At 34.6% G+C, this 15,317-nt stretch overlaps 1 non-coding gene across 1 annotated transcript; it reads left to right on the top strand.

Moving 5' to 3' along the window:
* Positions 1–9,875: 9,875 nt before the first annotated feature.
* Positions 9,876–9,979, top strand: LOC125099484 (U6 spliceosomal RNA). The gene has a single exon (XR_007127210.1). It is a non-coding gene; the product is annotated as a U6 spliceosomal RNA (small nuclear RNA).
* The last annotated feature ends 5,338 nt before the right edge of the window (positions 9,980–15,317 follow it).

The raw sequence follows: 15,317 nt of genomic DNA, 5'->3' as shown, positions 1-15,317 counted from the left end.
TAGCACCACTCTTTGTGATCAACCAAATGATGTGAGCTGGCTTTACTAGAGGCTAGAAGTCTATATTAAAATCAATTAGGAGGCTAGGTAATTAAAAAAAACAGTAAAAAGTGTCAGCACTCAAAAGTTTTTTAGGGTTGTGTTTAGATCGCTTCATATGTTCACTTACAAAGAGTTAGGAACAACTTTGTTGCAATTCCTTATTACATGCCATCCCTTTGGCATTTTATTAGGGAAATCTAATACTCCTAACAACCTTATGGAGTAGGTACTGTTATTATTTCTCTTTCATAAATAAGAGAAGTGAAGTTTAGTTTGAATTCAGGTCAGCCTGATCACAAAGCTGTAGTCTTAACCATAACACTGCTCTGTTTTATGGCCTGAATCAGCTCTCAAGTCTGACAAATATATTATGTCTAGAATACTACAAGCTTAGCTTTTATTTAAATAAGTAAGCAAAATTTGTAGCTGTTAAGCATGCCTTACATTAATCTGATACCTAAGCCATGAAACTTTTGAAATTTAGTATCCTTAGTGATCTCATAAACATAAGTGACATAATAAAGACTTGGGATGTTGGAGTTTACATGTGTCATTTTCTGCTGACCAGTAAGAGAGGTACTGTCATAATCCTGGTTTTGCAGATAATTAAAATGCGACTGAGAGAGGTCAAATTATTTACTTGGGGTCACAGAACAATAAAATTTGGGGACCAGCATTCATAACCACTTTGTTGTCATGGTGTCTATCCTACAACACAATTTTCTAGGATTTGGAAAGTGTAGTCTTGAAGAAAAGCATATCTGACACTAAGCACCAATATTTTGACAATAATGTTAATTTTCATATAGGTATAATTTTTCCAGTTACTGGAGAACTCTTAATACTCTCCCTAGATGGGACACACACATAACACACTGCTGGTTGCCCATGATTTCTACATAGCTACCTATTTTTTTCAATTGAGGTTTACAGCTTTGGGGCTCAATAAAAACTTGTTTTTATTTATTTTTTATTTATTATCCTTGGCCCAAATTTAATTTCTCTGGGTTTTCCCAAGACAAAATTGTAACTCCTCCTCCTATGTGTATGACAGTATTTACATACTCATTAAAAACATGTCCCTTTGTGGGGTGTCTGGGTGGCTCAGTCCTTTTAATTGTCCGACTTGATCTTGGCTCGGGTCTTGATCTCATGGTTGTGGGTTCAAACCCCCTGTTGGGCTCCACGTTGGCTGTGAACCCTAAAGAAAAAAAAAGGTCCCTTTGGAAATTTGGCATAGTATCATGGGGATTATTTTGTGATTTAAGGGTTACCCAGCCTAAAAATCATCATAATTTTGTTATATATCTTAAAGATTTTATTATTTATTTGACAGAGAGACCACAAGAGAGGGAACACAAGTCGGGGTGTGGGGGTGGTGGTGGTGGGAGAGGGAGAAGCAGGCTTCCAGCTGAGCAGGGAGCCTGATGTGGGGCTCAATCCCAGTACCCTGGAATCCTGGGATCATGACCTGAATGGAAGGCAGATGCTTAATGACTGAGCCACCCAGGCGTCCCTTATTTGTTATTGTTTAAGGGAAAAAATGAGTTAGTAAACTGTTAAAATACACCAATTAACTTTTCTATGCTATCTATGTTATCTCAAAAGAACTCTTTTTTGAATAAGTAGAATTGGTTTTCATTTTAGTTCATAAACCCTGGCCCTTGAAAACCTAATCTGGTAATATACTACAAATGTATCCTATCTCTTTGTGAATTCATAAAGGCGATTTTTTCCCCCCTCTGCTAACAGTTTCCTCTCTTAACTTGACTCTTTTGGTTAAAAACATCAGCTAGTCACATGACACATCTGGCAAGAGTTTTATTTTATCATCAGTTGTCCAGGCTTTAATGAAGATTATTTTTGTCTTTTCCCCCTATTTTAGTTTTCCTTTACTTTAGTCTTGATTTTTTTTCATGTTTCCTGATTTTTGTCTTATCAACTATGTCATGGGTAATGTGATTAATTAATAAACAGGAAAGGTGAAAGAGAGGATGGTCTATATTATGTTTTTATGTTTTGTAGTTATAATCAGTGGTTTCCAGGTCCTACAATCCTAGGATACTTAATATCAATGTTAGAAGTATGGCACTCTGATTTTCAGTTAAAGTTTTTCTAAAGCATTCTGGAAAATCTTTAAGGTATTATATGTGGTTTATGATGTAATTCTTTTTATAGTTTATTGCTAGTGACATAGAGCATTGTATAAGTTTAAGGTGTACAGCATAATGACTTGATGTACATATATTGTGAAATTACAATAAGTTTAACTCAGACTTCTCATAAAGATAAAGATAAAAATTTTTTCTTATGATGAGAACACCTAGGATTTCCTCTTATCAACATTTGTATATATAAATAAATGTATATAAATATATATACATAAACATATATTATAGCAATGTTAACTATAGTCCCATATTATACATTATATCCCTGGTACTTATTTATCTTGTAAATGGAAGTTTGTACCTTTGAACACCTTCCATTTCCTTCTCCCCTAGCTTTCCACTTCTGGTAACTATAAATCTGGTTTCATTTTCTATGATTTTTTTTTAAGATTCCACACATATATGGGATTATACAGTATTTGTCCTTCTCTGATTTATCTCGCTTAGCATAATGTTCTCCAAGTCCATCTATGTTGTTTCAAGGGGCAGGACTTCCGCATTTTTTATGGCTGAATAATGTTCCATGGGTTGCGTGGGCTGAAGGCTGTTTCTGGCAATTGTGGGACTATGAATTAGTTTCCTTGCTCAGGCATATCATGAGAACCAGCTCCAAGGCCAGCAAGAATTTTTGTTTGTGGTCTTGACTCAAGCCAACCCACAAATCTAGTTTCCTAGCTAAAGAGGGCCACTGGCCTTGCTTGGCAAACAGTCAGCCCTAACTGTTATTCTCCCTGCTCAAAAGTGGGTTACACAGTAACCAGGCATTGTGACCAGCTTTTTTGGTGAGTCACGGAGTTCCATTCACCAGTGAGCCAGGTTATGACTCAGCTTTCCTGTCTGAGTGGGGGCAGGTCAGTCTGTAGAGCCAATAAAACTGTCCCTAAATCAGGCAAACTTATACCCTCCTGAGTTTGCTGGTCAAACTGTACCACTGTCTTGGTTCTGCTGATAAGCAAAAGTGCTGGTTGTGACTGTTACACAGATCCTGCTGGTGGGAACTTAGTCTGCCAAGATCTGAGTGCTGGTCATTTTGAGCCCTTACCCACCTTCTCCAGTGGATTCAGATGGTGGTTGAGCCTACAGGATTCCCCTGCAATCCCTGTGGGGTGACACTAGAGTGGAGGCTCCCAAGAGGCAACCCACAATGTTGGGGGAGATGAACCATCAACTTTGGGCTCTTTTCCCACTGGAGGAAACATAGCTGACAGATACCTCTTGGTATGTTGCTGTGCTGGCCTGGGGGTGAGGCAACATGGTGAGCAAGTAGCTGTTTCTCTTTTGCGATCCTGTCTGTCTTGGTCTCTGTGGTGCAGTGGGGTACTTCATCATCTCTTCCATGTTCTAGGGTTCTTTCACTGTTGTTTATCCATGAAGTGTTAGTTTTCTTTGTGAGAGGGAGTAAAATCAGGAATGACCTCTGTGGAAATCTTGATATCACTCTCCTTTCATGATGTGATTCTAATGAATATCTCTTAAACCCCAAAATTCCCATTGGGGTTTAAGGAGCATGCCCAAATGGAATTGTGTTGAATTATGTTTACTAAGCCTAAAGGTCAAGAAAAACAGCTTTTATTAGTAATATTCTTTTTCCCTTTTTATCTTTGGAAGATCTGAATACTTAAGCTTTTAAAAAAATTTTGCATTTCATCATTAATATCAATCTAATACAAATATTATTGCATCTGACCCTCATCTAATAATTTTCTCATCCCGGATTCTGTTTTGTGATTAAATGTTTAGCAATGACTTTCAACACTGGGATTTTACTATTTGATATATAATGACTATAATTTTTGAGTTTTTCTTATTTATTGATATTGTTCCTAAGATATGTACTTTATTCTAAGATGTCATTTGCATCCAGCTTCAACCAAAGGCTTTTTCAAGGGTGGGTGTTTTGTGTCATGACATTGTAAAAGTCCACAAGAAAATGAGACTACCAACTAAGACTATATAAGGGAACAATATTTCTGCATTGGAGGTAACTTTCTCACTTTTCTGCTTATTTTTCCTGCCTCTAATAATATACTACTTATGAAATACAGATTGTGGAAATTGGAAGGAGGAAGTTGAATGTTGAAAGCTTTGGGCAAATCGAAAAATATATCATCCACATAAAATGTTATCAAAGTTTATCCTTTTGCATTGGATTTAGGACATTTTATTGTCTGTTCCTATGATACAAGTCAGTAAATTTTCCTTGTGAACTGAAAGCCATAGCAGTCTGTGTATTCTGCTCATGAGCTCAGGATTCTAGAGTTTAGGTTTCCAAAGTAGATGAGGTAAAGGAATAAGTGGGTCAAGGGGAAATGATCCTGGTAATGGTAACATTTTTTTCTTCCCCTTCTGTACCCATCTTTAGTGATGTCTTCTTCCTAGAAGTGTGTGTGTATACTTACACACATACACACACACACACACACACACACACAACTTCTGATATCATACTTTCTGAAAATGCTACTGGAGCTCCTGAAAACCAGTACCTCTTCTAGTGGAATTTGAGGGTGCCGCTATTCTGTTAGGAATTGCCAGGAGCAGTAACAATGAAGCAGATGCCCATCTACGTCAGAAGTTTGCCAAGGCATCATGTTAACTCTTAGGTTTACACCTAGAGTGTTGACTCTCACCATTACTGAAATCATTAAAAAATCCCTTGCTATTTTTTGTTGTTGTTGTTTTTAGATGAAGAAATTGAAGCTTGGAAAATTTTAAGTTAGCTACAGATTACATGTTTATTAGTGTCAAAAGCAGGTCTTTGTAGTTCCACTTTGGAATATACCTAGCTTCCCAAATGCCATATATTTAGTCCATAATCCTCTATATTTTTTAAGAATTGTCCCTATTTTATCTTTACCTCAGTTTCCTAAACTTCCTCTCCCTTACACTCCTCAATTGTAATCAAGTTACAGACAGAACTAGATTAATAGCTCCTAGAAATTATAACCTCCATCTACCCATGTTAACAAGTTATTTTCCTCTCATCCACAACTGTAGGCAGTGATGAATGTGTAGTTCAATTGACTCTTTTTATATCCTGTGCTTAAATTCATAATGGAACTGTCACTCAATAAGACAGTATTTGATGGTCACATTCTAACTGAAAAATTTTTTTCCTGACTGCCTGCCAGTATGTCCCCAAAGATAAAGTTTTAAACTCTTGAATGGTTGGTATATGCCTTTAACTGCATATATTAGCAACCTAACTCATAGATTTACACAGTTATATTTTCCCCTAAAATAGCCTGATAAATATTTTTTATAACATGAATACTGATTCAAAAATAGAGAAGTTGTATAGGAAATCACTTTCAAGAATTAGTATCTAGGTGCTTCGTTAAAAAACAGTTTCTCAGAAAGAATGGAAGATAGGCTTCCTGGGTGTGGAGAAGAGGTTTTTAGGACTGAGTCTAGAAAAAATAGCATTTCTGAGTATCATTTACAATCATAGGAATAAATGAAATTGAACTGAAGAGGATATTAACCTATGTTCCCAGCTTCTTATGTGTAATGAGAAGAGACACAACAGTCTCCAATGATACACAAAAGAAATTTTATCTGGTTTGCTTTGACTACTGGTACATTGCACATTTTATATTTCAATTAAAATTTTTAATTAAGAAATTTCAACTGTTGTAAGCATACTTTAACTAACATATTCCTCTGACCTCTAAAGTAAGTCTTTAGTAAGAAGTAATGAACTTGAATATTAACAAGATTCTGATCAAAAGATATGGAAATATATTTAAATTAAAATTATGTTGACATTATGTTAATGTAAAATGGTAACTCTCATCTAGTTTGAGGCTGTTTTAATCAGTATATTAAAATGCATTTTAACATTTCACTACTCTAAATCCATGTAAATATGAGAAATTCTGAACTTTCATTTGATACTCTTTTAAATAATTTTAATACATAAAAATTTAAAAATAACTTGTGATCTTTTTTGTCAATTGTAGTACCCTGAACAAGGATTCACTGGATGAAATATATGTGCTTTAATGTTACATATTAATGCATTTTAATAAATTTCATCTATAATGCATCATCCTGACCTATATCTGACTAAGATATGTCCTATCTTTCCAGTGGGCTGAACTTTCTACCTGGTAACTCTATTCCATCTCTCCCTCTCATCCTCCCTTCCATCCTCCTTTCCTTCCTTCCTTCCTTCCTTCCTATATCAATCATTATTGTCATCATTTAAAGAATTCACAGTCTGATTTGGGAAGTGGACAGTTGGACAAATAAAATACTGCAAGTTCAGAAGTTGCCCATCCCATGTCTTCCTCCTCTGAACTGATCACCACTTGTATGAGTGGTGGGCTTGGCCCCTGAAATCAGATTTTATTAGATGAACTACCCATTACTATATAATCCTGAGGACAAGTGTTTCCCAATGTTCCAAAAGACATCCTTAAATATTTTATTTGTACTACATAAATAGAATCTTGATTTTATTTTCAGGTTATTATTTTGTGGTAGTTTTTGTTGCAAAAATAAAAAATCAAATTATTTCATAATACTAACATATTCATCACTGTATGAAGTTTACTGATACTCTAATTTGGAAACCAAATTTACTCTTTGAATCATTTTTTTTTCTTTGAGTCATATTATTTTTTAAAGATTTTATTTATTTACTTGACAGAGAGAGACACAGCGAGAGAGGGAACACAAGCAGGGGGAGTGGGAGAGGGAGAAGCAGGCTTCCTGTTCAGCAGGGAGCCCGATGAGGGGCTCAAGCCCAGGACCCTAGGATCATGACCTGAGTCAAAGGCATATGCTTGACGACTAAGCCACCCAGGCACCCCAGTCTCTGAATCATTTTTTAAAACAACATGTTTCCCCCCCAACCCTCATATTTTGCTCTTGTTTTATCAGTTTAACTCAAAATATTAAGGAATCCCAGTTTTCTGACATGGAGATTTTTTTTTTTTAATAGAGACTATATTCTTGGATTGTCTTTCTTTCTAAAACACTGTTAAAAATACTAAAAGAAAATATAACTCCAGATTGCTGCAGTATTTACTGACAAGGCATGCTATTAAAATTCAGATAGGAGTAAGTTTAGGTTTCAGGTTTCAGATATGGCATTTAACTACTAATGAATTCTGAACCTGAGATTCCTCTCCAGTAGAAATGATACACCTACCTTATTACTTTGTTGTGAGGAATAAACCAGGGTACATGCATAAGTGTACCTTATGTTAGAATCTCAATAAATGAAATCTTGTCTTCTACTTGTGAGTTTACTTCTAATCTGTAAGTTTCTGGCACATTATTGAATGAATTATTCTCTGTGTCCTCTTAGATACATTAGTTGACCTTTTTGCCCTCTGTTTTCTTACCTTCTAAATAAGAAATGGAATCAGATAATATTCTAAGTATACTTCTATCTCAAAAACTCCTTTTCAGGGATGCCTGGGTGGCTCAGTGGGTTAAGCCGCTGCCTTCGGCTCAGGTCATGATCCCAGCGTCCTGGGATCGAGTCCCACATCGGGCTCCTTGTTCTGTAGGGAGCCTGCTTCTCCCTCTGCCTCTGCCTGCCACTCTGTCTGCCTGTGCTCGCTCTCTCTCTCTCTGACAAATAAATAAATAAAATCTTTAAAAAAAAAAACAAAAAAAAACTCCTTTTCAAACAGGGATATAAGGAAGATTGACCTGAGTTTTTACATTTTAAAAAAATGTAACTATATCTTAGAATACTAAAGTTTTGGATTTGAATGTAAAATTCTATCACTATGAAGCTTTGGATCAGTGGTTAATTTCATTAAGCATCAGGTCTTCCTCTTCATGAAATAAGGGCAAATAATGTTTATCTTATAAGTTTCACTTGAATATTAAATAGTATAATGTCAAGAATCAAAAGCTTCTCAATTAATAATAATTATTATAATATTATGCTAATACTATAATCATTACCTTATTGTCATTATTGTTATTTCACTGTCTCAATTTTAGAATAGAGACTTGAAAAATAATTTTATTGTAAGTTTAGTAAAATGATTGTCTAAATAATATGTGTATTCAAATTCTTAGGGACCGTGAGCCATTAAGGAAACACATGTTCCCTCATATTTAATTTAGGGAATAGTCATCTAAAAACATTCTTAACATTTTTATGTTTTCAAAAAGAAATTATTGAAAAATCTAAATTTCCATATGCTGGGGCAACAGCAGTAGGGAAAAAACAAACCAACTCTGCTCACATAGAGCTTATAGTCTAGCATTAATTAGGTGATATACTCTATATCAGTTAGATTTCCAGGTAACCACTTCACAATTAGTGTTTTAAGACCATAAGCAGTTATTATTTCTCATCAATTCTGTGGGTTGGCTAGGAAAGTCTTCTGGTCTGCACTGGCACATCTTGTGGGTGACCTAAGATGAACTCATATGTCTAGAATTTGGATGGAGTACATGGTCAAGGGGGATGACTTGACCAAGGGTCTTTTTTTAATATGACATACTTGCTTTAAGCTCCTGCGCATGTACTAGTGGGTGCAGAGTTCCCATAAGCAGAAAGAAAGAGTGAGCCCCATGTGTAAGAAAACTGTTAAGTCTCTGCTTAAATCATGTATGCAGTTGTCCTATTGGCAAAAGCAAAGAAACTAGCAAACCCAAGCCACTGTGGGGTAGAGTACTAAATCTACTACATAATCAGTTGACATGAGATTCAAAACTGGGGCTCTTAGGACCAGGAAAATGGGCTCAAAGAGACAATAAGAGCCGAGGGTAACCTAGCAGCCCAATGGTCTGAGGTTGAATGAAAGAAAAACAGTTACCTCCTAAGGGATCTTAGCAATAGAGAATCATCATGGAAAAGTCAGGTTTTAGTTGGAGCAGGAAGGGAAGAAAAAATTTCTAAATTGGTTAACAAGAAAAAAATTGAGGGAATAGGGAATTTTGATAAGGAGTGACAATGATTTCCTGAGGGGTTTGGGAGCTGAGAATGAGATCAAATTAACAGATCAAAAGCCAAGTGATAAGGAGTAAGGTGATAGTTTGGGGTTTATGCTGGAAATTAGTATAAGAAGAATAAATGCGTATCATAGAAGTTTTTCACTTAGAGTAACCTTGCTGAGGAGATATTAAAATGGGATATTGTGTTTGCCATAACTGGTTCTACTAGAGAAAACTATTAAAGGACCAGACAAATAGTCATTTCAAGCTTTGCCAGACGCTTAGTGGATCTGTCTGAAGACTTTTCATGACCAATAACAAATGTTGAAACTACTGTGTGTCACCCTTGAACATTCTTTTCCATCCAGAGTGTTACTTTTTACTCCTTCGTAAGCATAGCCACCATTGACTCTCCACCACTCTAGAACTTAAAAGTGTACATTTCACCCCCTCAGTGAACTATTGAGTGTACTTCTTTTCCTGACATGTGTTCACTTGACTGATAAATAAAAACAGCTTTGTTTTTTTTTTTTTTAGAATCTTTTTAATTTTTTGATAAGAGCCTTATAAAATGGTCACAGAACAAGTGCTGGTGAGTCTTCCAGGTGAGGGAGGGCATCTTTCAGAGCATGCAGATTTCCAAAGAGGATGTGCAAAGCTCAGCAGGGAAAGTTGAGAGCATTCAGACCTCTAGGCCTCATGTCTAACATCCAGAACACAAAGAAACGTTTTTAATAGGGGATAACTTTTATAGTGCACACTTTGGCAGCATGTATGCTAAAATTGGAATGATACAGAGAATTTTAGCATGGCCCCTGCATGAAGATGACATGCACATTTGTGAAGATATGTTTTATAAAATATATGCTCCCTAGGATCAACAAAATATTCTATAAAGCTAGATGTTTTATGTATATAGGCAAAGTAAAAATCCCCCTAATTTATCTCTACATTTAGACATTATTTCTAAACATTCTTATTTTATCTTCACAGTCAAATATAGATTAATCATCTATGAATATATCTAAAGTAATGAATTTATTTACATGCATGAACTATTATTTATTCTATAAAAATAGATGATTTTCAATTTAACAGTTCTATATTATTTTTAAGTAATTCTCTAGCAGTGCCCCTGATTTTAGCAGACTAAAATTTTGAGAATAAGTTCATTCTACCTATCCATAAACTTCAAGATTTTAAAAGCCTTTATCTTACTGCCCAGACTTTATCTTTCCAGTTAGAGGACTCCTCATTTGTAGTCTGTCATTATCCAGAAGGTTCCCCATACCCTTGATCAACAGTAGAAAGGTTAAACTTCGCTTTCTAAATCAGGATCTGAAAGAACTTGATAAGAGACAGCTAGAGTCAGGGATCATTAATCACTATCATGCTAGAAACATTGAGAAATGTATCAAGAAATAAAGCATTGTAATTTGGGACCTTTCTTTTCTTCCTTTTTTTTCTTCTTTCAAAATTTGAATAACATAGGTTAAGAGAATTAAGTTTAAAAATTGAGTTACTAAATAAGGCTTATGATAAAAATTTGTTTTTGAAATGATAGTCTTTTAAAATAGCATAGATTTTATATAATGCTTTATTAGTAAACTTGAAGTTAAATTCTTTCTCTTCAGGTTTAATAGACTCACACAAAGACTTGAGAAGCTGGAATTTTCTTATATTCTTCCTTGTCTCTCCATATGCCTTTATGTCACTCCCTATCTCCATCCTCCAGCTGCCAAAAAGCCACCTATTAAGCTAGATCTAATATCTATATAATATTTTTCATACCTGTTTAGGATCTGAGGGAAAAACTCTTATATATTTATTTTCATAATACTTTGCCTGAAGTAAATGATGGGTTATAATGTCTCTGCAACCAGACTGATATGAGATTGTGTTGGGAAAAGAGAGGAAAGGGAGTATGTCTGTATGTGCATGTATATGTATATGTTTATGTTAGAGAAAGAGCTAGAGTGTGAGCAGAAGATATTAAATATTTTTGAAAGATATAGCACCTCTGTTGGATATATGATACTGTAGGATTTAGACAACTGAGAGATGGTACATGGGAGATTGCTGATGCTACGGGTGTGGATGAATTCATTCAAGGAAAATGTATAGAATGAGAATTGGAAAAATCCAGGAATAATTTTTGTTCACAAATACAAAATGAGAAGCTCTAAGTGGTAAGAATTTGATCTGGACTTAAAGCCAGAAAACTGCTATTTGGTCACTAAGATATATGAATTTAAAAACTAAGATTTTCTTTAGGCTTCAATGGTAGTTATGAAAAGCACTGGGAGAAGCAAATGTTAAACAATAATTATTGAACATTCCCTATGTGCTTTGAAGCATTTGAATCATATCCTATTGGTTTAAAATTATAATAAAACCTAAAATGGACAATTGGAATACAAGCAAGTATTATGAGGCATATTTCAGATCCTTTCTACAAGTAAGTTGAAGAAAAAAATAGAAGATGTTCATTTGCAAACAAATGATGATTCTCAGGGTGCCTAGGTGGCTCAGTGGGTTAAGCCTCTGCCTTCGGCTCAGGTGGTGATCTCAGGGTCCTGGGATCAAGCCCCACATTGGGCTCTCTGCTCAGCAGGGAGCCTGCTTCCCCCCTCTCTTCCTGCCTCTCTGCCTACTTGTGATTTTTCTCTCTGTCAAATAAATAAATAAAATCTTAAAAAATGATGATTTTCCTTGATTCTTTATTAGTTATCAAAATCTCTCTAATAAAATTTTGTGTACTTAAAGCAAATGCACAAAGTGGCTATCAACATGTAGTTGACTTATATATTTAATATATTTGTATTTCATTGATATATAATTGACACACAGTATTACAGTAGTTTCAGGTGTACAATGTCGTGATTTGACAAATTTATACATCGTGCTATGCTCACCACAAGGGTAGCCATCATCAGTCACCTTATAACATTCTAACACTAGTGGCTGTATTCCCTAAATTGTGTGTTTTATTCCCATAATTTATTCATTCCATAATTGGAAGCCTGTATCTCCCACTCACCTTCACCTATCTTGCTCACCCCTCACTTAACTACCCCTTTGGCAGTCATCAGTTCTCTGTATTTATGGGTCTCTTTCTGCTTTTTTTTGCTTGTTCATTTGTTTTTTCACATTCCATATATAAATGAAATCATATAGTATTTGTCTCAGTTTGACTTATTTCACTTAGCATAACACACTTTAGGTCCAACCATTTGTTGCAAATGGCAAGATATAGATTTTTTTGTTTTTTTGTTTTTTGTTTTTTTAATGGCTGAGCAATATTCTAGTGTGTGTGTGTGTGTGTGTGTGTGTGTGTGTGTGTGTATTTATAAATAATGCAGCGATAAGCATAAAGATGCATTTATCTTTTTTGAGTTAGTGTTTTCATGTTCTTTGGATAAATACTATCCAAAGAATTTGTGGATTATATGGTAATTCTTTTTTTTTTTTTTTTTTTTTTTTTTTTTTGAGGAATCTCCATCATGTTTCCACAGAGGCTGCATCAGTTTCCATTCCCACCAAAAGTTCATGAAGGTTCCTTTTCTCTACATCTTTGCTAACACCTGTTACTACTTATCTTTTTGATACTAGCCATTCTGACAAGTGCGAGGTAATATCTCATTGTGGTTTTGATTTGCATTTTCCTGATTATTAATGATATCGAGCATCTTTTCACATTGCTGTTGACCATCTGTATAACTTTGGGAAAATGTCTATTCTGGTCTTCTGCCCATTTATAAAATCACTTTTTTTTTTGGTCTTGAGTTGTATAAGTTCTTTATATATTTTGGCTATTAACCTATTCTTAGATATATCATTTGCAAATATCTTTCTCCATTCACTAGATTGCTTTATTGTTTTGTTATGGTTTGTGAAAAGCTTTTTATTTTGGTGTAGTCCCAGTAGTTTAATTTTGCTTTTATTTACTTGCCTGAGGAGGTATATCTAGAAAAATGTTTCCATGGCCAGTATCAAAGGAATTAATGACTATATTTCCTTCAAGAGTTTTTTATGGTTTCAGGTCTCATATTTAGGTCTTTAATCCATTTTGAGTCTATTTTTGTGTACGGTTCAAGAAAGTGGTCAAGTTTTATTCTTTTGCATGTAGCTGTCTGGTTTTTCTAGTACTATTTGAAGGGACTGTCTTTTCCCCATTGCATATTCTTGCCTCCTTTGTCATAGATTAATTGATCATATAAGTATGGGTTTATATTTATATCTGTGCTCTCTATTCTGTTCCATTAATCTATGTGTCTATTTTTGTGCCAGTACCATACCGTTTTGATTACTACAGCTTTGTAGTATAACTTGAAATCCAGATTTATGATACCTTCAGTTTTGTTTTTTTGACTTCAAAATTGCTTTGGCTACATGGGTTCTTTTGTGGTTTCATATAAATTTTAGTATTATTTATTCTAGTTCTGTGAAAAACGCTGTTGACATTTGAAAGGGATTACATTAAATCTGTAGATTGCTTTGGATAGTATGGACATTTTACCAATATTTGTTCTCCCAAATGATGAGCATGGAATATCTTTCCATTTGTCTGTGTCATCTTCAATTTCTTTCATTAGTGCTTTATAGTTTTCAGAATATAATTCTTTCACCTCTTATTAGTTTAATCCTGGGTATTTTACTATTTTTGGTGCAATTACAAGTGGGATTGTTTTCTTAATTTCTCTGTTGCTTCTTTATTAGTCCATAGAAATGCAATGAATTTCTGTACATTGATTTTGTATCCTGCAAACTTACTGAATTCATTTATCACTTTTAGTAGTTTTTTGGTGGTCTTTAAGGTTTTCTGTATATAGTATGCTATCTCCAAATAGTCAAAGTTTTACTTCTTTCCTACTAACTTGGATGTCTTGTATTTCTTTTGGTTGTGTGATTGCTATGATTAGTACTTCCAGTAATAATCTGAAGAAAAGTGGTGAGAGTAGACATCCTTGTGTTGTTCCTGACCTCAGGAGAAAAGCTCTCAATATTTTACTTTTGAGTATAATGTTAGCTATGTGTTGTGCATATATGGACTTTATTACATTGAGGTATGTTCTCTCTAAATCTACTTTGTTGAAGGTTTTTATCATGATGAATTTTTTTTTAAAGATTTTTATTTATTTATTTGACAGAGAGAGATCACAAGTAGATGGAGAGGCAGGCAGAGAGAGAGAGAGAGGGAAGCAGGCTCCCTGCTGAGCAGAGAGCCCGATGCGGGACTCGATCCCAGGACCCTGAGATCATGACCTGAGCCGAAGGCAGTGGCTTTAACCCACTGAGCCACCCAGGCGCCCGATATTGAATTTTTTATCATGATATTGGTCTTTCCCAAGTGCATTTTCTGATCTATTGAAATGACTATATATTTTTATCTTTTCTCTTATTGGTATGATTTGTCATATTGATTGATTTGTGAATATTGAATCACTCTTGCATTGTGGTAATTAATCTCACATGATTGTGTTGAATGATATTTTTTAATGTGTTGTTGCATTTGGTTTGCTAATATTTTATTGAGGATTTTTGCATCTGTATTCATCAGAGATACTGACCTGTAGTTCTCTTTTTTTATAGTGATATTTTTATAAGTTTTAGGTATTGGGGTAATACATTCCTTGTAAAATGAATTTAGAGATTTTCCTTCTTCTATTTTTTGGAATAGTTTGAGAAGAACAAGTATTAACTCTTCCTTAGTTGCTTGGTAGAATTTTCCTATGAAGTTATCTGATCTTGGACTTTTGTGTATTGTAACTTTTTTTAAAATTACTGATTCACTTTTATTGCTGATGATCAGTCTGTTCAACTTTAATGTTTCTTCCCAATTCAGTTTTCAGAGATTATGTATTTTAGGAATCTATCAATTTCTTCTAGTTTGTCCAATTGGTTGGCATATAATTTTCATAATCTTTTATAATCCTTTGTATTTCTATGGTGGCATTTGTTATTTCTTTTCTTTCATTTCTAATTTTGTTTAGATCATCTCTCTTCTTTTGATGAGTGTGGGGAAAGGTTTATTGATTTTGTTGATCTTTTCAAAGAACCAGCTCCAGGACTCATTGATCTGTTCTACTGAGGGGTGTGTTGTGTGTGTGTGTGTGTGTGTGTGTGTGTGTGTGTGTGTATGTGTGTGCATGCGTATGCATGTGTGTTGTTGCTATTTTATGTTTTTCTTTTTTT

This window comes from Lutra lutra, chromosome 4 (genome assembly GCF_902655055.1).
Source record: "Lutra lutra chromosome 4, mLutLut1.2, whole genome shotgun sequence".
Lineage (NCBI taxonomy): Eukaryota > Metazoa > Chordata > Mammalia > Carnivora > Mustelidae > Lutra > Lutra lutra.
This window is presented reverse-complemented; position numbering and strand designations above follow the sequence as displayed.